The sequence below is a fragment of the Chionomys nivalis genome, chromosome 20 (genome assembly GCF_950005125.1).
Source record: "Chionomys nivalis chromosome 20, mChiNiv1.1, whole genome shotgun sequence".
NCBI classification, from domain to species: domain Eukaryota; kingdom Metazoa; phylum Chordata; class Mammalia; order Rodentia; family Cricetidae; genus Chionomys; species Chionomys nivalis.
The window spans coordinates 32,495,663-32,520,300 of NC_080105.1; the positions used below are offsets into that span (position 1 = coordinate 32,495,663).

The 24,638-nt window shown below is 45.6% G+C and overlaps 1 protein-coding gene across 8 annotated transcripts in view; it reads right to left on the minus strand.

The window, feature by feature from the left end:
* Positions 1-13,935, minus strand: part of Fat1 (FAT atypical cadherin 1) — a 114,887-nt gene extending 100,952 nt beyond the window's left edge. For 6 of the 8 annotated variants that reach the window (XR_009055665.1, XM_057752097.1, XM_057752095.1 and 3 more), the window contains exon 1: positions 11,778-11,888. The gene's annotated coding sequence lies outside the window, so the exon portion shown is untranslated. Of the gene's footprint in view, positions 1-11,738; positions 11,889-13,848 lie in introns of those variants that run through there. The other 2 variants (XM_057752093.1, XM_057752092.1) reach the window with 2 other exon arrangements.
* Between the last annotated feature and the right edge of the window lie 10,703 nt (positions 13,936-24,638).

The window sequence follows — 24,638 nt, forward strand, 5'->3', positions numbered from 1 at the left end:
ACTTGAACTCCTGGTCCTCTTGCCTCCATCTCGCATGGCTAGAATGATAAGCATGTGTCACCAAGCCAGGGAAGCTTACAGACTTGTGCTTACACAGTATTGCAAACATGCAAAGCTTCTAAGAAGAAGTCCAAAATGGTGCCTTTACAGGCTCCGATATAATGATACCTTCCAATCTCATTTCAAAATTTATCCTCAAGTTATTTCTTCATAAAAATAATTAAGTTCACTCCTTATAGCCTGTCTTTTACTGTCTCATTTAGTACTATAAAACTATTTGAAGGAATTACAGTAATCACTACCATCAAATTTGTGCCCAAGTAATTTCTAAACACTAATGTGAGCACATAGTAAAAGGTCACTTCATAATATAAAAACCTGAACAGGTGACAGCTCTTCCTAGGGCAAAGAAGCAAATCTCACCCTGAGCATTGCCATTTTAGCATCCCTGCTGCCAATATCCCTTGTCCAAAACCCTGAACAACCTGTTACCCAGGGGTCCCCTGTCAAAGACGAATTATGAAAAACTAAATCATCTGAGCATCGACTCCAGGGGGAAAGGAGGCAGAACTTCTGGAAGGGCAAAGGGTGACTGGGGAGGGCAAGAGGGAGCCTGAACAAAAGGTAGCCTTCAACAAGTGGCAAGGTAGGCCAGGTTCAAGGGGCTGAGAGCTGCCCGGAGAACAGTTTCTCCCAACCAGCTGTTCTTTACCATGGCAACAAATTCATCCAGGGGAAAAAAAAAAAAAAATCAATGTATTTTCACAAACTCCCAGCACCGACAGCATAGCACCGAAACGCACCCTTGCAAAGTAACCCTTAAATGAATATGCATAAATTGTAAGTGCTAGCTAAGGTGAAAGAAACAGCAGACTGGAGGGCTGGCTTGACAGCCCAGCAAAATTAGTACAGCAACATGAATTTACAGTCTCTTAACTCAGCCTCTGCCAACTTGCCCCATTCGTCATTGTACCAGAGGGGGGAAGGAGAGAACTGAGATGCCTAAAGCAATTAGTAGCTTAACTGATCCTGAATCGAGTTCACGTCGGGCACCCTCACCTGCTGTACAACCGTCACACCTCCTCCTCAGCAGACAGGTCAGGAAACCACACACATCTCTGACCTCCAGGGGAATGAGGACTACTGAACAGAACCAAAGCCTCTCCCAAAACGACCTCTACAAAACACTCAAATGTGCTCACCACTTCTAATATTTGGGGGAACTTGAATTTTTATTAAAAAAACAACCCTGTAATTTTAACAAGACAAAAAGAGAAGTTCCATTCAGCTCAACTGCAGGCATCAAGGTCACGCTACCCAACACCAGCACTTTCAGGACGTAAAGATTAAGAAAGGTAGAGGTCATAATCCAAACACGTTTGAGCTAGGAATATGAAAGTACATGATAGGAAAGTGTTTTAGAGACTATAAAAAGAAAGATATGCTACAGAAATGAGGCTGGCATGTTTTAGGACACAATGTTACTATGCTCTACTTCACGAAGAACAATTACATCAAGATTCCACTGTAACCACTTCAGTGTTTGCTTAATTGTATAAATAAAATACTACATAGCCTCAAAAATAAGGTGGTATTTAACACACCGATATGTAGAGACATGTAGAGATATGGACTAGCAAAACTTAACTGATCCCATTCATGCTTGCCAAAGGAGGGAAGAAAAACTGTGTATGTACATGAACAAGCTTCAAACTGAGAAAAATTCTTGACAGAGTCTCACAAATTCTTGACAAAACTCACATTGGTAACATCTGGGAGGAAGAGGAATAATCAGAAAGGGGATGAATTCATTTATCCTGCACTGTATTAATTTTTAGTTTAATTTTCCTTATCATCTGCTTGCTCTTTTAATTATTTAAGTCAAGTCCGTCAACAAATATTTAATGGCCACCTCCTGAGAGTCAGGGACAGCGCTGGGCAAGTCAAAGTGAAGCAAACTTCCCATACCTGCTGGATGATGTGCTCCCGGCTCAGACAAATAGGCCGTGAAGAGAAAAAGAGCCCAGTGGATGATGGGTAAGGGCTTCAGAAGAAGCCCACAGCAAGAGACTGCACACGAGCCTGGGGAAAGTCATTTCCAAATGTATTTCTCAAGCTTAGCATGAGTGAGATTTTTGAAAAGTAACGCCTGGGTTCCCTAGGACACAGTGGAATGGCAAAACAGCTCAGAGAGCCCTGGGGCTGGAGCCCAGCGGGGCAGTGACAGAGACAGGGAGAGGGAAAAAAAAATCACCAAGAGATTTACTGTGAAATCATCTTAGATTTACAGAGTATTTCCAGAGTTTCCGCACTAGCATCTCATGAGAGCAGGAGGTGAAGAAACCAGCATCGCCATGCACTGGAATTGGTCATATTTTATGAATAGATTGGGGTTGTCATGAAGAGGACCAGTGTCATCTTCCACACATCATACAAGTGACACACATGACCTCCCAGTGCTGCTGACACTGACCTCGTCCCCACCTCTTCTGAGACATGTCCGTTTTCTCCCTGACCCGCTTTTCTGTATGATCCTCTCTGGAAGGAGACCAAAAGGTAGCCACAGTTCCTCGGGTGAAGAATCTAGCCTACAACTCAGAATTCTCTGAGGTTCGTCTGCCCCATTTTTACCATTTCTATATTTACTTCACCACATTTTATGGCCCTAGATTTTACTCCTAATAAAATGAGAAACCGCGGGAGGATCTGGAGCAAGGCCGTGTGGTCGCTGACTGCGGAAGGAGTCCCTCTGGAATCTGTGTTGAGAGATGTGGGCAGCATGGCACAAAGACAGTGGCGGGGGGGGGGGTATCCCCAATCCGAGGCTGCTACAATAAGACAGGCGAGAAGTCAGGGAGCTTGAACAATATGACTAATGCCAGAGGTGGAGAGGAGTGGTCAAACTGCGTCTGTCTCAAGGTTCTCTGATGAACTGAAGGAGAGAGACAAAAAGGGCTAAGCAAAGAGGACAGAGGGCAGAGTTACTAGCAGAGTGGAAGAGCAGAAGCGGAGGCCTGGGAACAGGGTCAAGAGTTCAGATTACCACAAGATGTCCCCACTACTGCTCTTTAGAAGAGTTCTCCCAAAGCCCGCGTGTCAAAGGCTTGGTAGCTAGCCCGTGGCACCCTTGAGAAATGATGGAACCCCAAGTGATGGGGTCTAAAGGAACGGAGCCAGGTCACTGAAGGAAGGCGCTATAGAGACCCCCAGCTCCTTTCCCTCTCTCCCCATCCCCACTCCACCCCTCTGCTTCCTAGTCACCCTGAGGTAAACAGACCTTCTCCACAGCTTCCCACCAGGAGGTCTGTGCCTTCGGGGGGCCAAAGAACAGGGTCAAAGTGACCAAGGACAGAAATCAAGAACCATTCCTCAGCCCAAGTAGATTACCTCAGATATCCACCACAGCAGCAGACAGGTGACTAACACACATGGCCGTGCAAATAAAGCCTTCAAGCAGACAGCTGTGGCTTAAGTAGGAGGGTTCCCGCCTGGAGGCACTCATCTGAGAAACCATCAGGATAAGGACAGCTTTTAAAGCTAGGAAGGGCTGGGAAGCCAGACAACAAGGAGCCTTGGTGAAGACAGAAGCAGGGAGAGGAGAAGAAGGAAAGGCAAAGGAGTCAAATTAGCACCTGAGGTAGGTGAGGAAAACTAAGAAATAGGAACAGCGAAACAAGAAACAAGACACCAGTCTCTTTGAGAGCTTGAGACCTAACATCCAGACTTGGGCATACTCTACCCTATGCCAGCCGCTGCCATGATGCCCTTCCCAGCACCGCAAAGAGGCCCTGGGTCCCCTCCCAACTCCTCAGTCATAAGAGAAATGCCAGCTGATAAACATTACAGTTGTCCTTTCCCCATGGAGTGAGCCAATCACAATGTCCCGTCGGATCCTCTCAGGATCCCCAAACCCCTCTCTTTCTCTCTCCATAACCAACACCTGGGCGCCATGGGACCCATCACAGGAAGAGTAACTTTCTGGACCACTCTGACTAGCATTTACAACCCATCTGATTTCTTTAAACTCTGAATTTGCTAACTAGGTGAAATTACTAAATACAATCACATAACTTTTTTTTTAAAAAAATCACTTTTTAGGGGATATTATTGGTCCTACACAAGTATTAATAAAGAACCGCGGCCTTGGGCTTCACGATCAAACTGTTACCCTATGCAAGAGGAAGAGTTACACAGGAGGGAAGAGGACCCACCATTTCTGCCTAAAAAGTATGTTATTATCTAAGTTTCATACTTAGAAAAAATAAACCCCAAAAATCATCTGAGCCCAGGGATATCCTTTGATATTTAGAAGGAGGTCGCAGGGCATGAACTTATAATTAAGTCGAAACTCCTAATTTATAGTTCACCAAATGAGAAAAGAATGCGTACTAAGCTCAGCTTTCAAGGAAAGGAACCTGGGGTCCCAGTAAACATTTTTAGTATAGAGTTCTAAAACTCATACATGTACATGAAAAAAATAACTTTTCTGGTAAAATTAAACTATCCTCATATATCTTCATGTAAAATGTCCCAAGAGCTGCAAAATGCATATTCTTCATGAACAGCACACAGCGTCTGTGCAGAGACCATAACTACTAATTTCTGTAGGATTAACTGTATCTCCTAAAAAGAGGAGCTTTTTCTGACTCTCCTGTTTTCACCAAAAATTTTAAGATTTTATAAGCAATTCCCATGTTTCAGAGACATGGCAACACCTCAAACTCGTGAGTCCTGTTCAGCACCATGCTTTAGAGAGAGGTCACCGACCTCACACATACCAAGTGGCCATTTTTATCCTCTACGTATTAGGAAGACAATATTGAACTTTTCACTCCATGAGAGATTGCCAAAATTAAAGTTAAGAACCGTGAGTGGTGCCCCCGCAGCCGGCACCGGCCCACACACACTCTGCAGCATCAGCAAGGGTCTCTATGGCTTCATTTGTTACTGAAGTTTAGGGCTTAATGTTCCTTTTACCATCACCTGCTGTTTACTGGTGGAGACTGGACCCAAAGCTCCATACCTACTATGTCCTGACCGAGTCACTAAGTCAGCACCCCTCCCTGCTTAATGTCATTCTTGAAGTTGTTTTTTTTAAAGATCTCTAAATGCTAAAGAAAGTCATAGTTCAAAGCGAAGTCACAAGTTGTGAAAAAGAACTGAATGCAAGCGACTTATTTTAAAAGATGACTGTGCTTTAGATAAAATATTTAACGATCTGAAAGATTATTTAGAAGTGAAAAGGTATCTTACCCTCAAACTAGAAGACGGTTACCCAGTTATAACGATTGGTGGTTTCCGGAAATATTTACAATGGGGAGATCCAGAAGGCACTAAAATTCACTTTTCTAATAAATTAAGCAGGAGAGTAATCATAAGGGTTTCTAGTTTGTTTTTGTTTTGTTTGTTTGTTTTCTGGTTTTTCAATACAGGGTTTCTCTGTAGCTTTGGAGTCTGTCCAGAACTCGCTCTGTAGATCAGGCTGGTCTCGAACTCACAGCGATCCACCTGCCTCAGCCTCCACAGTGCTGGGATTGAAAGCGTGCACCACCATTGCACAGCTAAGGGCTTCTATTCTAACAATGAAGAACTCACAAGTAGAATCTGTTTTCTGAGTACACATCAGTTTTGCTTTGTTTTTTAACCCATGTTCACAGAATTTTCAGTAAAGGGGGAGGGGACTAGACAGGCAGCTTCCAGCTTGGTTTTTATTAAGTAATTACTCCTGGTAACTTTCTATGTTCTTCGTTTCAATCCAAGAGGCAAACAGGATGACTACTCCAACAGGACTTCTCTTAAATACTACTTTGAAAGTATCAGCAACGGATTCCAATCTGAGAACAGGTCTGAGACACACAGTGCAGAACGGCCACCCTCCTCAGAATGGAAAACCAGCGTTCCCCTAATTTGCCTGCTCCAAACAAACAAACAAAATTAAGTATATTTTTCATCTGCGGGACTGCTCGAGTGCGCATGCCTGAGTGCGTGCGTGGCTGCGCTAAGTGCACGTGACAGGACGTACTTGGAAGTCAGCGGATAAGTGTAGGGATTAACTTCTCTCCTTCTACCACGTGGGCTAGGAATCAACCTCAAGGACGTCAGGCTATTTTATAAATATACACCTCCACTGGGCTATTTCACTGGCCCCCAAAATAGAAGTTAAATGTGTTCTTACTCTAAGAAAGGCAAACACGGTTTTTGATGACCAGTACCTAAAATATAATTTACTATGTACATGAATCTGTGGGAACAAGGCTATTAGAATTATGAAACCGGCTTTTCTGGCTGACGTAAGTCAAGACAGCAGGTACGGGGGCACGGGTGTCTCGGATGACACGGCATCTGTGGATTCCCCCTCTTCTTGACTGCGGCCATCCACGCCCACGTTCCAGGACAAACTTTGCCCACAGAAACAGGCTGTTCGCCTCCTGTGAGTTAACTCCCTATCACCTAATGTGCTTCTCTCTGCAGACAGAAATAATTTACAGGATGCTGTGGAACAGTAAGCGGCAATTACCATGGCTACTTCTTCCACTCCCAAATTAGCACAGCCTCGGTAAGAGCCAAATTATGCTCCCTGTGCGCTCATGTGCATGTACGGGCACCTCGCTAAATGGCAGGTCGGGAAGGGGGACGTTCCACGGAGAGTAAAGTCAGGGCGAGGGCCCCTCACCTTCCTTCCTCTCTGGGGAGAACGGCGCGGGGGGAGCCCCATCCTCTTTTCCCATAAACCCCTGCATCTTTCACAGCTCTAGGGTTCAGCCCTCAGCAAATCCAACCCCCAGCAATCTTCCGCTGAACCCATAAACACAGGTTCCTCCCTGCTTAAAACTAAATGGCTCTCAACCCTGTGTTTCCTTTCAACTAACACCCTTATTTTTCTTTTATATTGGCAGAGATCTAATCAAAAGTGCTTTCTCAGCACTTCTTTGACTTATTTTCACATTTTCTCCTCCCATTCCCCCACCAAACCACAGCTATCCTTAAATGCCTTACAGAAATCCTTCACGGCCTTCCTGGCAACACATGGCTTCTTCGGGCACCACAGCTAATGTCAAAGCAAATGACCTTCTGTGTTCACCTTCCCCGATGTTTTATACTACACATACATACACAAACACACACACATACATACATACATCATGCTTCATGTCACTCATCTCCCTAACCAATACCCTGCGTCCTTCCCATTGTCCACGAGGCTAAAACAGAAAAGCAATCCACAACACATCAGAAAACAAGAACCTAAAAGGCAGAGCACTTTCCCAGTTCTTGACGGATGCTCTGTACCTTATTCACACGAGAGGTGAATAAGACAAACATAACCTTCCAGCCCGTCTTCCTACACAAACCTACACTGTCACCTTAAAGACCTCTTCCTCAGAGCATCCAACAAGAACACCCCACAGCTCAGTCGGCCCTGTCCCGTCCCTAGAGAACAATCTTCCACAAGTACCGTCTGCTCTAAGCGAGACTTTCTTACCACTGGTTTCCCACTGCAAAGTAGCACCTTGCCCAGTGTACTTTCCTATGTTCCAGTGCAGAGTCTTGATTCCCCCTGCCTCGCTCAAATCTGCAAGCAAAGGAATCAAACACAAAGGAAGGGACCAGAAGACACAAAACTGAAATCTAGCCCCGCCCCCACACCGCTCTTGGCATTAACCAACTGAGTGAAGTCAGAGAGCTGAAATACAGTCTTTACAGCCTGCTGACACACTCCCCCATCCCTTCTTGCCCCTTGGCCCCTCAAGTTCAGAGTTTAGATGGCCTGTTACCGCTGTCAAATCTCCATTTATAAAATGTTACTGAGACGATGTGTCAATTTTTGTTTCAATTTCTCAGAACTGCTTCCCCCACACACACACCTGTGCCATTACCACGTGGTTCATACATGCACTTATTCAGACTCGGTATTTTAACTATGTTAGAAATACTGTTTTCAGTCAGGCAGTGGTGGGCACATGCCTTTAATACCAGCACTCAGGAGGCAGAGGCAGGCAGATCTCTGTTGAGTTCGGGGCCAACCTGGTTTACAAAAGCTATTTACAGAACAGGCTCCAAAGCTACAAAGAAACCCTGTCTTGAAAAACTACACACACACACACACACACACACACACACACAAGAAATAGTTTTCTCACCCCTCCCATTGAGCCTACTCTAATGTCTTTCTGACATCACACCCTCATTTGAATAAGATTTACCACCACCCCCACCTGCTAGCTCAGTTTATTCTTCTCTTTAAGATGTACTTTATCTCCAACTGTGTGGACACGTATCTGTGTGGGAGTATGGCGTGGGAGACCTTCCATCTCCAACAGCTATGTTATATATAAGCTGTTGCAAGCCACCAATGTGGGTGCTGGGAACAGAACTCGGGTCCTCTGCAAGAGAAGCAAGCACTCACTACCACTGAGCCGTCTGACTTAGTAGATTCCCGTGAGTTTTTTTTTTTGCAAAGAACTCTGATAAATCTGAACTCTGCCTACTTATCTAATACAACCCCAATATCACTTACTTCACACTAAAGGGGCACTTTCCCATAGGCTTGTATCCAGCCAAGCTGTCGGGCCCAGGACTCCAACCAGAGGCTGAGGACTCTGATCTAACACAGCTACACCTCCTCCCGCCTGAAAGATGATGCCAATGGAACTCTTCTAATACAGTTTGGTGGCTTCACCTTTCTCTGCAATATTTCCTTGTTTCCTTGTCCTTAACCTTTGCCCCATAAAAAATACCCTCCAGTCTTCACAAGCCAACTTCCGCCACCACCATTTATTGTTCTGTGTGCCACCCTGGCCAAGAGAGGACAGTGGCCAAGTCCAGTGAAGCTACACCCGAAGCAGATCCAGGGGTTTCGCTTTCTCACAGCTGTGGTCTCGTTTCTCTCCAGTCAGCAAGCCACAATCAAGCCACACAATCCACATACTATTTTCCACTGTCATTTCCTCGCCCTGGTATCCTGCCACCACACACACACACACACACCCTGGCGTGAGGAACTCGTTCTAACCTACCTCCTCCAGGTGCTCCAGCTTGTTCAAGTGTGGTAATGTACTATTTTGATTCTAACAGACCATTTCCTACACTTCTCTTCTGGCTCACTGGACTTCAGCTCTTTATGGGCTGGAAATCTGACTTGTTCACCAATGAACACTGTGCCTAAGTCCCGATGTTTGCAAAGAAGACCCACAGTTGCTGGACAGATGGATAAAGGACTAGGAATGGAGAAGAGAAGGCAAGATTAAACAGCGGAGAGGATATACAGAGGGGTGCTGTAAGAAGGTTTCTGTTCCCCTAAACAGAAAATTCAGGCAAGGCCACCGGGCCAGCAACAGCATTACAGATGGTGGGCCTTTATGTGGCTCTACCCCGCCTAAAATGAAGTCACTGCCACTTCAAAACCCTTCAGAACTGGCTACAGTTGATGCCACATCAGTGTCTCAGAGCAACTTTGTCACAAAACCCTATGCTTTAACATTCTATGAAATACAAAAATTAAATAATGACTGAATTCCCAAGGGGCTTATACAAAATATGTAAGCAAGCAATGTGTTTACCTTCACATATACAACGATCTCTTGGAATTAAGCAAGAATCTGAGAAGCATTTAAATGGAAAAGGGAGCGTTTTTAAAGCTGCGGGAAAGGGTTGGAGATGTTTTAGCGGTTTAGAGCATTGGCTGCTCTTCTCAAGGACCCAGGTTCGATTCCCAGCACCCATGTGGGAACTCACTGCCATCTGTAACTCCATTTCCAGAGGATTCCTTCTAGCCTCTGAGGGAACCAGGCACACACACGACACAGGACATACAAACAGGCGACACACCCATAAAAGTAAATTTTATATTTTAAATTATTGTTATTTCTCCTCTGAGAAATAGCAGTTTTGAATCTTAAATGATGTATATCATATTGCTTGAAAACACCTTTCCAGGGTCTAGGGACAAACACCTGCAATTACACAATTAAGTGAGACTTCCAAGACAATCCTTGGTTTCATCTTCCACACAATCTGCTCAGGAGAATACTTCCCTGCTGTAAATGCCCAGTCATGAAGATTAGAATGAAGGTCCTTCAGGGTACAAATCAGCCGCCTAGGCAACACGTGAGGCAATAGTGTACCAACTTGATTTGATTTGGAGTCTATGTAAAATCAGCCAGACCTGGATGGAAAACAAGCAGTCCCAGAAAATGTCCTAAGAGCATTAAGTAGAGAGGCCCCTAGGTCCCTTCCACTTCTAACGCAGACGGAAATGGCTTCTCCAGATTGGTGGCTCAAGAGCTCAATCTGAAGATGTATGCTCGGAAGGTGGAGCCATTCAGATGAAAGCCTTATTGCTTTGAACACCATCTTCAGCCTGAATGTAACTCACCAGTCTACCGATACATGCCGTGAACCCAATAAAGTCACGTCTAGAGGCTTCTTACCCTCAAAAATGAATTCACAGGTGGCCCAAATGACTTTATGAAGGTTCCCTAATAACCTTACTTCCTTTCACAGTAGGGATTAAAGGGGCGGGGGGGAGACCCTGGCTCATTTAAGATGTTAATTTTTCAAGAAATGGGCACACAAAGGCAAACTCCTAAATAAAACTTACACTAAGCTTGTAAAATACTACTTTAGTCAAAACTGGGAATTGCATCTTTTTTTAAAAAGAAATCATGTTTTAAGTATCTATCTTAAAATAAAATATTGAAAAAGGAGAAGGCAAGTTCTCACTGCTAGATCAGAAAAGTGATTCCCAAGACACAAAGCCAAATAACCTAGAATGAACCAATATAACCTGGGAGTGCGTGGACATGTGGTTGAATAACATGGCTAACACTCTCAGACTGACGTGAAAAACATCACCATTCCTTAGTATTAGCACATAAAAAATGTTCTTAAACTATCAAATATTGACTACACGAAGCAGCAGAAATCAACTTTTGCAAAGTTAAGTACATGCCATTTAAATCTTTTCTGACTGTAATTTTCTATGCAAATTCCCAGTTTAAAAAAAAAATCTTCCAGGCACTCGGGAGTTGCTTAACAAAAGTCACTTAATGAAACCATAGTGCAGGCACATCAAAAAAAAATTAACTACACAGAAAATATTTGCGAATTTACTTTGCTATAGCACACAATTGTCTCCTTGTTTCCAAGGTCCTGCAATTCCCATCAGTAGGGGGTGGTCTTACAAGACAACCAAAAGTTAGCTGCCTAAAATAAAGCATGGTGAGGACTATGAGGCAGACCCTCTCTTTAATAAAGACCTCACAAGTTTATCTTCCAGAGAACAGACAACTGCCCGGCCGCACAATTCCCCGCGGCTGAGTCTAGCAAAGGAGCCGCATTCAACCTCGGCGTTGCACTCCTCCGGTCACAGAACATCTAAGAAACTCTGAGACTCCATTTCGAGGATCCCACGCTCAAGTAATCGGCTCTGCTTTCATCTCAGTACTTGGGAAAAACTCCAAAGCCGAGGCAGACAGGAGTCGAACCAGGAGCGAGCACTCGTGCTCCCGGGTCAGACAGACCGGCGCTGCGTGAGTACCGCGCTGGTCCCGGAACCGCGGCGCCCGTCCCCCGATTCCGCAATCACCATTCCCCGCACGTCCCTCCGGTCTCTCCACCCCTCCGCCCCCGCATCCCGGAGCCGCAGTCGGCCACTCAACTCTGCGAGTGGGGCAAAAAGACGAGCTCCAGCCCCCGCCACAGTGCAGCCGGTGAAGCGTGGGTGGGAGGACACTCACCCGGGGCCCCGGGCTCCACTCCACCCGCAGCAAACTTACTGCAAAGTTGGCTCCAAGTAGCCCGCGGTGCGGTAGGGCGCACGGCCCGGGTGCTTAGCGCGCCCGGCGGCGGTAGACCGCTGTGCCGGGAGCCGCACTGGGCTCGCACGTCCGCATGGCGCCGCCGGCCGTCCAAGCCCCGCCGCGTCCAGCCTGGCCCGCGCGCCCAGCGCCCCGCGGTGTGTATCCCTCCGCCCGCGGCCACGCCTGCCAGCGCCGGCTCTCGTTTCTCCAGCCCCGAGACTTCGGGATTCGGTGCGCGCAGCTCGAGACCCGCCCCGCCCCTGGACAGAAGCGCCCGGGGGTTACCAAGATCGGAGCCCGGCGTCCACTGAGGCGAGAGCCCTCGAGGAGCTTGTAGTACTGCGGGAGGGGCAGTTTGGGGGACTGTTCTAGAATTTCGAGCTGGCTGCTGCGCCTGTTACTGCTGCGCGGAATTTTATTGGATGCTCTCTGCTAGGAAAGGGGAAACATTTGCTTATCTCCCCCCCCCCCCCCAAAAAAAACGACAGTAAAGGGGAGGAGAAGTCACCTATGGCGTAAGGACACCTCCCCACCCAGCCGCCGCCAGGCATCTCTTCAGACTTTTCCCAACCTCCAGGAAGTCCCCGAATCGGCATTTGAAAGCCTCGCTCCAAGTCTGCAGCCACCAGGGTGAAAAACTACTGAGGGTCTGGAAAGGAATGCAGTTAGGTCGGAATTTACTTCCTCCTGAAATCCACATTAAGGCCGGGGATGGGGGAGGAGGTGGGGGTGGAGGTAGGGGGTGCACAAGTTTTCCCGAGACCTGTTAGTGCAGATTTGGTTGCACCTCAGACCCTCCAGGACTGTGGCAGTGAACCCCAACGCTGGCCTCCGGGACAGACGCCCCCCAATCCCCGGGTCTGTAGGACTAAAAGCAGCTGAGCCTCCCTGGGCGCATTCTCAGCGCTTTATTCCACACCAAGGGTCCCGCAGTCTTAGATCCCGGCCCCACGGCTACAAGTTCTCCAGCGAGAATGAGAGATCCCCGGCTAACAGGAGCCCCACTTGCAGAACTCCCTCTGGCGCCCGAGTGCCCAGCCAGCGCATCCCAGGGCTGCAAGGCCATCCACGGCGTGGGCAGTGCTCCAGGTACCAGCTGAAAGCGCAATCGGGAGTCATTCGAAGCCAGCCAGTCTCGCTTTGGGACGCAGCCCAGAGGAGAGACTTGACCTCGGAAAGTTTGTGGGGCTCTAAGATTTTAACGCCGCGACGACGACGAAGAGATCAGATTTCCCTAGGAGCGGGCGGAAGGGACTGCAGGACGAACTGCATGGCAGCCAGGGGTTAGTGAGACTAGTTAAGGGAGCTTTTTTTTTTTTTTTTTTGGCTCAAAGTGAAAGTCACTTAAGCCACCTTAAAGGAAGGTGACTAAAAATAAAGATAATAACAATGCCTGGCAGGTTACGCTTAGGAAGAAAAAGTAGTGCCTGCAGAATGAGTGTGCTGATTTGTAGCTCTCCATTACCCGTTCACTGTTTGGAACACACACAAATTCACAACACCCAGCAAATACGAGCATCATCATAACCCAAAGACTCTGGCCGCGGCTACCAATTGCGCAAAGTGCTCGCGCAGTGACGGTCACAGTTCCATACCCGGAACGCCGCGAAAGAGAACGACCTGATCTCCAAGCTCAACCGGTTTGCGACCCTCACGGAATTTTAACTTTCAACAAAACAACCACACAAGAAAGCCAGCCGTTGGGGGAGGGGATGTGAGAGGGCCTGGGGTAGTCATGCTAGGAGAGGGAAAGAACAATAAAAAGTATAAAAACACACTATTCGGTAACATTAAATCGCTGGATTTTCTAAGTGGCACAAAGGAATTCCTGATAAAAAATATTCAAACATATATGAATATTTAATTAGTGCTTAGTAGGGCTAAAATATCTTAGGAATACTCACTATGCAGGCTAACTGATAAACCTCACTGCCTAGAAGAAGTTGCACTCGGTCTCTACAGGAACTACTGAGAGCCAAAGATGCAGTCTCCTAGGCTGCCACATTTTGCTAATCCTTCAGCCATCAACGAAACGAAACGGAGATACCTTTTTAGCTACGAGCGAATTGCCTTCACATGAAGAGAAGTGTAGCTCAAGTTCCACGAACATCCTTTAAACGGTGCATCTTCCGTGACCCTGTCCCCAGAGCCTCGTGGAAATTAGGTGGAAGAGGGAACTATTCCCCCTAAAAACCTTTTCCCCTCAGCATGGCTTCTGCACTTAGTCCACGCAAGCTGATTTTTGTTAATGCATTAAATGTGGACCGGTGTAAATGAAGGCTGTGATGGAAGCGACCGAGCTCTGTCTGGTCCACGTCGTTAGTGTGCCCAGCAGGTCCAAGTTCGAGGTCTGCACTGAGCTAGGAGCTGGGAGCGCGCCTTGCCCGGTGCTCGGACTAGAGGGCGCTGCGCCACTGCAGATCACCCAGTCCCAACGCGCCCTCCCTGGGCACCATTTCTATAACAAGTTACACTGAAAATAATGCACAAACGGCTTCGCTTCTCAAGTTCTTTTGAACAGCGCTCTGTGTGTATTTTGTGAATTCCAAAAGCTGCGCATGCTTGTCTTTCATTCCCGCGCCCCATAAAGGGAGTCCAGTTCCCTAAGCGCAGACCCGGCGAGATTCACATGAATTCCGCCACTCGCTTACATTGAAATATCCCCCCACGTTATTTCTTTTACGTTTAAACTTAAATTCTACAAGGCATGCACTGAACAAAGAACTCACCACAGTAGCCCGCTCCTCGATGCTCTTTCTTACAGTCCCCGGCAGTTGGGTATATCCCACGCCTATCGGATTTTTGTTAGGAGCCGGGCTCGAAGTACCAAGTTTGCCTCCCTAGAATCTTCAGCATATCCCCAACCAGAGTGAGATCCTCCAGTGCTGTCGGGACTCAGGTGGTCGCATTTCCAGTGGCTTCCGACCCGGGGAAAGTTTGAGCACCAAAAGAGGTGGAGAGAGAGAAAGAGCGCACGAGGTCTAGAGAGAGAAGTGAAGGTCTTCGATGAGAAGCCAAGTTTGTCAGGACATGTCCAGGCAACCAGCTGCCGAATAGAGGAGTTACGGCCGGCAACTGCGGCGGATCTCTGCCTCTTTTTCCCCCACTCCTCCTTCCAGGAGCGGCTGGGGGAGGGGAGGTGACGTCAAGGCTCCGCCTCGCCCCCGACTCCCGGGTGCTGAAGGGGTTCTCCGGCTTCAGTCGGCCTCCCAGCCAGTTGCAGCTGCGGACGCCCTGGCTGCAGCCGGCTCCCCCGCCGCAGTCATCTCCCTGGCCCCAGCCGTCCCCACGGTGAAATATCCGCCACTCTTCTCCCCGCCGAGTCTTGGCGCTCAGCCGAGCACAGGCTACCTCGCATTCAGCACCGGCTCAAGCCACCAGGGTCCCCAGTTGCGCTTACCTCCGGGGCTTCCAAACCCAGTTGGGCAGCGTTTCCCACGCCTCGGACTGCAGGTGATGCTCTTCCTCTTCTGCAGCTGAAACTCGTCGCAACGTGTCGCCTGCCCGGGTTTTTGCAGGGCGGAAGCGCGATCAGTCTCTACCGGCTTATTGGACGACTCTGACTTTGTCGTTCTCCAACTTCAGGAGATGTGATTATTTTAAATAGTTCTTGTTGTCTATGGCTGTCTGTGGTCTTTGTATTGAAAATCACAGTGTCGTATTTTAATCTCCAAATCCTTTCCAAACGCTCCTGTCTTTAGACCTCGTCTGAATCATAGATTTCGAGGAGTAGTGGAGGAAAAAGGACGGGGGCGGAGCCAATTTTTAACGTGTCTTACAAGTGATCTGTAGTGATAGTGGCTAATACACAAGTCAATCGTCTACAGCTCCAAACGACACAGATTTATAAAAATGCAAACCCTGTTGAAGCTCACTTAAAAGATGAACGCGTCGCTTTTATATAAGCGTCCAGGCTCCGGGAAAATATCTGCTATGGGATTTTTTTTTTAATGCAACTAAAGTACCAAAATGCATCTTCTGAACAGCATAAAATTCTAAGGGAGCCATTTATGTAAATTGACACTCCCCCAAAAGATTGTTATTAAATTTTGAAGAGCCTCAAAACGGGGGCGGGGGCGGGAGGCAGATCTACAACATGGTTTTCATCCGTTTGCGTGAATTTATTGGTCTGTGGAGCTTTGAGAGGTTAAGAGCAAACAAGCTAGGGGTGTCAAACAGTAAGGAAAGAGATGAAAAGGCGAAATAGTGTGTGTGTGTGTGTGTGTGTGTGTGTGTGTGTGTGTGTGTGTGTGTGAGGGCTGCTCCAAGCTCCAGGGAACTCCCCCACCTGAAGTATGGGACCAATGTCTGCTTCACATGATAAAAACTGTACATTAAAAGCAAACATTGCTGGGCCTCATCTTTTTGCCACACGGGTAACAACCCATTGGTGCAGACAACAAGCTTTTACTGAGCATCTTAGAAAGTGTCTAGAGAACACCTAAAAGGGAGTTCCTATCGCTTCACTTGTCCTCCCGAGCCCCATATTTTCCATTGCAGTTTGGGGTTTCTTGTAAGGACTGGGAAGGCTTTAGGAGGCTGGAGGGGTCGAGGGAGGGGGAGGGGAGGCGGGAGGATTGAGGAAAGAACCTTAGCGTCCCCTGCATACCCTGGGGCAGCCAGAAAGTGCCAGATTCCTGCGCAGAGGGGGTAAAGAAGAAGCAATTCAAGGGAAAACTGTTTTCTCAAGCAAGCCTGTCAATGCCCAGCCCACTTTTATACTTCACTATGGCAACTACGCATGCTCAACACTCCTTTTAGGTCCGCAGTTGCTGTTAGAAATTGACCACCTATTTATTACAAGTCCTCAAAATGATGCGAATTCACCCGAGGCACTGTTACTCCCACGAGTCAATTTGGCTTTCATATACTAGTTAGTGTCTAGAGTTGCTTAGGCAAGGTATCTCGATTTTAAAAGAACGAAGGAAAATGTACATTTTATTCATAGTACTCATTCTTTAAAATAGCTCCTTTTAAAAGTGAGGACTGGACACTTTGAACAAAACCCTTTGGGAGACATAGACTAGCCATCTGTGGCTACTTTGATTTAAATGAATTAAATTAGTATTCAATTCCTTAGTCTTTCCAACTGCCTATCACACATTTAGTACCCACATTTGACTAGTGGCTACTGTTCGAGGCAAAAATAAATTTAACAGTATCTTGATTATGAAAGAGAGTGCTACTAGAAATACCTTGGTATATATCTTTAAAACTTTTTTTTCCCTGTGCTTTAAATGCTGCATCAAGCAATAAATTGTAAGCTCCCACTCCAGTACTGAGTCACTTCTGAAATATAGGGAGTGGGGGAGAGTCATGAGAGGATATTTCTCGAGTACCAACAACATGCTAAGTGAAATTATGTAAGATTCAAGTCCTAGTAGGTAAGGTGTGTTTAAGTGATTAAGAAATACTCACATGGCCTTTTAGCTGCTTTATGTCTTCGCTCAGTACATAATACGGGGGAGGGGGGTAATTTAGACAAGGCAGTGTTCTAAGTCATTTTTAGGAATAGCCTTAGAGCCAAATGCTTCCCCATAAGCCTGACTGGCTTCTAGCATCCCACCCTCTGGTCCCTCTATGCTGCATTTAGGTCTTTCACACTCTCTTTGCTGTCATTAGTTGTAGTCCCCCATCCCCCAAATCTGGAGATGGCAGGAAGTATCTCTCTGAGTTCTCAATCAACGTTTTATCCTTTGCTTTCAAATACACCTCTCCTTTGGGAGCTGCTTATCCCTTTCAAAATGGACCTTGGGTCACACAACTAACTGCTCAACCTGGTGAGATCCAGCTGTGGTTACCTATAGACTTATTGGTATTTCCCCTCCCTTCTCAATTCAGAGTAATGAGGGCTTTCTTAAAATTCTATCTTAGTGATAGCCTTTCCTCCTAATGGTGAAATTTTGGATGCCATAACCATTCCATCAGGAAAATACGTGGAGGCATTACCAATCATTTGTTGCTGGGTATTTTGTTTTAAAAATAAAGTACAGAATATATCTTTGGTTCGTTGGAAAACACATGATGAAACTGGGGAGTTGTGGATTGCTGCTGTCCCTTCAAAAATATAAGCTTATTATCCTCCAAGTAGTAAGAGAATAGAGCTTTGCAAAAAAAAAAAATGAATAAAATAGAACCATTGTCATGCATAGCTCAGGTACTGAAGGTTTCCAAGTTTACCTTGTTAAGTGGGGACAAGAAAAATCTAGAAACTGTTTAAATTCTCAGTAAAAGTAACAAAGGGAGAATTAGGCTTGAAGTCAGAAAACCTGGTGTGGAATTTGCCTTTGACAGGCAAAAGTCTAAATTTATATGATTTCACAGAATTCTGGAGTCTTACTTTACCCCATTAAGGTCTCCAAAATGATTACAACAGCAAATCTAGCTCTTAGTTGTGAGAGATATCAATAAAGAGTTACAATTGTTACAGTACATCGTTCTCCTGAAATTCACCACGACACTCCCAGGTCAGCTCCGAAGCTATACAGGATCTGCAACAATTAGCCAAACTCCAGAGCCGGTTTGATGTGGGATGTCCTTCTGTATATGTGTTGCTTTTATTGGTTGATGAACAAAGCTGTTTCGACCAATGGCTTAGCAGAGTAAAGCCAAGTGGGAAATCTGAACAGAGATATATAGAGAGAGTAGGTGGAGTCAGATAGAGGCCATGTAGCTGCTGAAGGAGACAGATGCTAGAACTTTACCAGTAAACCACAGCCTCGTGGTGATACACAGAATAACAGAAATGGGCTAATTTAAGACATAAGAGTTAGTTAATAAAAAGCCTGAGCTAATAGGCCAGCCAGTATTGCAATTAATATAGTTTCTGCGTGATAGTCAGATCTGGGCAACTGGCAAACAAATGAGCAGTCTCTGTCTACACCAGTTGTACTATGATTGTGTTCAAGATACACACACATAATATGAGAAATATAATGAGAATATATGCATATATTCTCATTAACACACATATTCTCATTAATTTTTACAAAGTCTTTTATGGTTAGAGTCTAAAGTGCTGTTGCAGGCTCCTGTTTTAAGTTCTTCTCTTATGGCTGGTGGTGCTGTTTAGGGAAGCTGTGGAAAATGTATTAGATACGACCTGGCTAAAGGTAGCAAGCTACTAGGGGCAGCCCTTTGAGGATCATAGCCTAGCCCATAGTTCTGGCTTTACTCTGTCTGTGCTGACACCAGGAACAGGCTCAACGGCTCTATTCCACGGAATGGACTTACTTGTTCTGTCATGTCATGATCTATAGCAATGTCCTGGAACCATATGCTAAAATAAATCTTTCTTTCCTTAAATCGGTTCTGAAAAGCCCCTAATACAAAATTCTAGACGGCATTAGCCATTAATCCCTTACCCTTGCTTCACAGATGAAGAACTGAAATAAATATACAGTAGATAGGATAACTCAATCTTTTGGAATAGAACCTTCAGCTGGCGGTCTGCAAAGCCAACATTATTGTCTACTGTCATGTAGCATGGCTCCTGGAAGCCTGCTCCTCATCTGCACTCCTTATCAACTGTAGCTGCCTTACATTAAAGACCAGCATTGCTGCAGTTGAGGGTAAACCGCTTATCAAGTCACGGTTACAGAGAAGGGCTCCTTTCCAGTACACATGAGTCCTTTAATCACAGAAGGAGAACATCCCTGATTGTGTTTAGCGATATACGTGTAACGCATCCATGATTTGTTTGGATTACTTATTTTCCTAGGTAGATAGATATGCATGCACCTACGCACATTGTCTTTATATTCAAAATCACCATCTGGCTTTTAACTTGTTTAGACTGAACAACAAAAAACACACACCGATGATTTTCAATGAATTCTGACAAGGACCATCGCAGGATCTCACGACTAGCATTTTAATTTTTACTTTGCATTTCGTGTCCTTCTTCTGGATTTTCTGGTATTCCTTTCTCTTTTTAACTCTCCTTGCTTTCCCTCGCCTATGCCTATAGGCAGGTGGTGGTTGGAAGGAGAAGCTTTCATACAGGTTCATGTATTGGAAGCTTTGGTCCCCAGTTGGTGGTGCTCTTTGGGAAGGAGTAGGGAGTGTGGCCTTATTGAAGGAAGTGTATCACAGGGGATGAGCTTTGTAAGTTTAAAGCCACTTCTAGTTCACTCTGTCTGCTTGATGTTAACAGCTCGAGATGTGAGCTCTCAGCATGTTACTCTAGCCTCCACGCCCGTTACCTCCATGCCATGATTGACTCTTATCCATCTGGACCAGGAAGCCTAAATAATATCTTCTATGAATTGCTTGGTCATGGTGTTTTCTCACAGTGACAGAAAAATAACTAATACAATATGACAAGTAATTCTTTTTTCCTGGGACTATTCCCCCAGCTCCAAATTTTTGCTACTAGATCCAACCTCTTACCATGGTAACACTTTTAAACATACCTCGTGCAGAAACTCTCAGGATCTCACTTGTAAAATGAGGTTTGTGATGTCCTCCACTTCTGTTCTCTAATAGATGGTATATCTAAAGGAATGAGAGGAGCTCTGTACTCTTCACCACAGGCCTGACCAATAAGATGCTAGAGTAAATATGCTGGGGCTTCCAGGAAAAAAAAAAAAAAAAACAAATCAAAAACTCTTTAATCCCAGCACTCGGGAGGCAGAGGCAGGCAGATCTCTGTGAGTTTGAGGACAGCCTGGTCTACGAGAGCTAGTTCCAGGACAAAAACTACAGAGAAACGCTATCTCGAAAAACAAAAACAAACAACAAAACAAAAAAAACCAAAAACTTTTTTCTAATAAAGGTCCACAAGAAATACTATCTCTAAGGACATTGTCAGGTTAGGCTATCATGCCAAGGACCGCTTTGGGGATCTTGTTTACAGAGGATGAGATGGAAACCAGGAAAGATGGGGGAGGGAGGGGGTGGTGCCCAGAGTCACTGAATCCTTTACACCTCTTTGAGGACTTCATATGGGAGAGCATGCATTTCCATTTTATTCAAACAGGCTTGTATCAGGGTTTGAGTTACTTGAATCTGGTATGATCTACGATAACTAAAAATCCCTTTAAAAACAAGCAAAGTATTATTTTAAATAAAATCATAATACATTCTATGCTTATTCCCCTTGTTAGTTAACAGGAATTGAGAATAATTCTAAGAATAACAAATGGAAAGATTCTTGAAGTTTTCCTTTAGCTGTGAGTATATTGGTCTACCTGGGTATTTATGATGGTTACTCTTGACTGCTAGCTTGCTGTGATTTAGAATCACAATAGAAACAAGTCTCTCTGCCTGTCTGAGAGGGATTATCTGAATTATGTTAATTGAGGTGTGCTGACTCACACTGAATGTGGGTGGGATCATTCCTTGGCTGGGGCTCTAGACTAGATAAAAGGAAGAAAAAGAGAGCTAAGGAGAAGCAGGCATCACTTTCTGCCTCCTGACTGTGGATACCAGGACACCTGTCGCCTCATAGTCCTGTTTCCACACTGTCCCTGCTATGATGCCCTCAAACTGTAAGCCAAAAGCAAAATCTCTTGGATTTGTTTGTTTGTTTGTTTTGGTGGGATTTTGTTTTGGTTTTTGTTTGGTTTTTGGTTTTTCATTTCAAGACAGGGTTTCTCCCTTTGTAAACCAGGTTGTTCTCGAACTCACGGAGATCCACCTGCCTCTGCCTCCCAAGTTCTAGGGCTAAAGGCATGTGCCCTCATGCCTGGCAAATATCTTGCTTTTAAAGTTGCTTCTGTCATTGTGTTTTTCTGTTACAGGAATGAGATAAGTAACCTATTCAGGCACCATAATAAAATACAGCAAATTGAGAGTCTTTCCCACAGTTCGTAAGACTGGAAGTTTAAGAGCAGGATGCCAGGAGTGTTATTTCTGCTTACACCACTCGTCCTCTTGATTTATAGATGATGTCCTTGCTCTGGGACACTTACTTCCTCTGTGTTTGGTGGGAAGGAGGGAGGGAAGAACAGAGACAGAGACAGAGACAGAGACAGAGAGAGAGACTGACTTCTAGTATCTTCCTCTTCTGCCAAGGGTCTAAGGACCTAAGAGTTACTGGATTAGCGCTTACCACTATGTGATGTGGAATTCCCCTCTGTATGCTGCGAATACCGTTGGTCCATTGGTTAATAAAGAAACTGTCTTGGGCCTGCCCATGGCAGAATAGAGATAAACTGAATGCTGGGAGAAAGAAGGCAGAGTCAGGGAGAAGCCATGTAGCCAGCAGAGGGGAAAGACCAGAGCTGCTAACTGGAACCTTGCCAGTAGGCCACGAGCCTCATGGCAAAATATAAAATAATGGAAATAGGTTAATTCTAGACGTAAGAGCTAGCTAGAAATGTGCTTAAGTGATTGGCCAAGCAATGGTTTGATTAATACAGTTTCTGAGTGATTATTTCAGTTCTGGGCAGCAGGGAATGAACAAGCAGGCTCTTAGTACAACTATGACGTGATTTAACCTTGGAGTCACTTTAAAAATGACACTCCTATCAACATAGCATCCATTTAGGAGTTCAGTCCTTCACAATGAGAAAACAAGTTCTCTATAAAATGACTTAGGAAGGCAGCCTGTCTCTTCTCCTATCACGATGGCAAACAAAATAAGAACATGAGATTTCATTTGTTTAGCCGCGCTTAGTTCTTCCTCTCAAGGCGTCCCCAAATTTTCTAGGACACGTTCCAGTAGATTCTGAAGGATTGCTCAGAAGTGATTACTCCCGGCGAATGCTAACTGAATCCGGATATCCAATAATTACCCGAGGCAAAGCTCATCAGTTGGAAGCATCCACTGTCAGCAAGTCCATGACATTTTGAATTTGAATTTGTTTCTGACTCCCATTGCCAATATCAAATACCAAGCCAGAAACCAAAACCAGCCTGCATTCACCATGGCCCCTTTTGCCCGTGCTATGTCCTTTAATAACTGTGCTGTCGTTGAACATAGGACTCTCCGCAAGCAGGTCGTGTGGGCTTGTGTGTTCAGGAGGGAAACACCGCTGCGCAAAAGCGGCTACCCCATCCCTTTTCTGTGCAGCAGTTTGTGAAACGCTTTTAAAATTTTTGTTTTATTTTTCTCCGATGCCTGGGAGTTAAATGAATGACAAAGGATAAGTAATCGTCCCTTTAATTTTCCTCTCTGCTTGAGAGCTGTTCCAGGGGTGTTAAAGAAAAAAAAATTCAATATTCCTTAAAATGGGAAAGCCGACTTTATCCCGACGCTTGGGAAGTTGGAGGAAAGTCTGCAAGGGACGTTGCAGTCAGTGGGGAGAGCGCGCCTGAAAATAAAACGGCAAAGGAGCTGAGAGGGGTTAGCGAGGTGGACATTATTAGTATGTGACACAGGGTGGGTGGGAATTCTAGCTAAGTCCGGGTACGGGAATTTTGCTGAAGGCAGGCTAAGCTGGTTGTATATTACCTCACAGATGGTGAGAAATGAGAAAAAGTGGTCAGGCTCAGCCACACATAGAGTTTTAAAGTAGACTCGAATCCCAGGAGACACCTTAAATGCAACCTCCGGAGGGTCCTGTGCCACCTCGCCCAGCCCAGCTGTTCCCAACGTTCTCACTCTAAAACCACGTGAGATGTTTTCAGCTGCCTAGTTTGGCGGGGGAGGGACTTACTCCTCAGACATAGATAATTTTTAGAGCAATGGTTCCTACCAATAACACTGTGAGAAAGTAATCAATGAAAGATGCAGGTTGGAAAAATAGCTCCGCGGATAAAGAGCGAGCTGTGGAAACATGGGAACTGGAGCTCGGAAGCGCACAACTCCGGTAAAAATCCTGCAGGCGCGTGATTGCCACGCTGGAGTCAGAGAAAGGGGATTTCCCGGATGATCTGGTGAGACAGACTAATTCACTCCACCAGCTCTGGGTTCGGGAAATAAAGTGGGGAGCCCTCAAGGAAGGTACCCTACGTCTGGTTTTCACATTCGTGTGCATTCATGCACTCACCCTGCAAAGAGCTGTGCGCACGCGCACACAGGGACACATAGACTCCAGATCAGAAAACTACAGACAGTATGAATATTAGTACCATAGACTAGATTCGGGGAGAATATCTTCAGCATCATTTTCTAGAAGAACCTTATATCCTGCTAGCAATGTCTCCTCTGTGCTATACTGCATGACGCTATGGAATATTTGACTTGTGGCTCACGTAAAATGAAAGATCAAATTTTTATTTTATTTATTATTATTTATTTATTTTATTTATTATTTATTTATTCATTATTTTTAAAAACCACCATTCTCATTTCACATACCAATCCCAGTTCCCACTCGCTCCTCTCCTCCCACCCTCTTTTCTCCTCACTCCTCTATTCCACCATCCTTCACCCATCTCACCCCCACATCCACTCCTCAGAGGAGATAAGGTTCACACAGGGAGTCAGCAAAGTCTAGCACATTGCTTTGAGACAGGACCAAGGCCCTCCCCACTATATCTAGACTGAGCAAAGTATCCCTCCAAAGAGAACAGATTCCAAAAGGCCAGTACAAGCAGTAGGAATAAATCCTGGTCTCATTGCCAGTGGCCACACAGTCTGACCCAGCCAAACAACTGTCACCCACATTCAGAGGGCCTAATTTGGTCCTATGCTGGTTCCTTCTCTGTCAGGTCGGGGTTGGTGAGCTCCCATTAGCTCAGGTAAGCTGTTTCAATGGGTGTCCCCATCATGGTCTTGATTTCTTTGCTCATATTCTCACTCCTTCCTCTCTTCGACTGGACTTTGGGAGCTCAGCCTAGTCTCTGCTGTGGATCTCTGCCTCTGATTCCATCAGTTGCTGGATGAAAGTTCTATAGTGATATTTAAGATATTCATCAATCTGACTATAGGGCAAAGCCAGTTCAGCA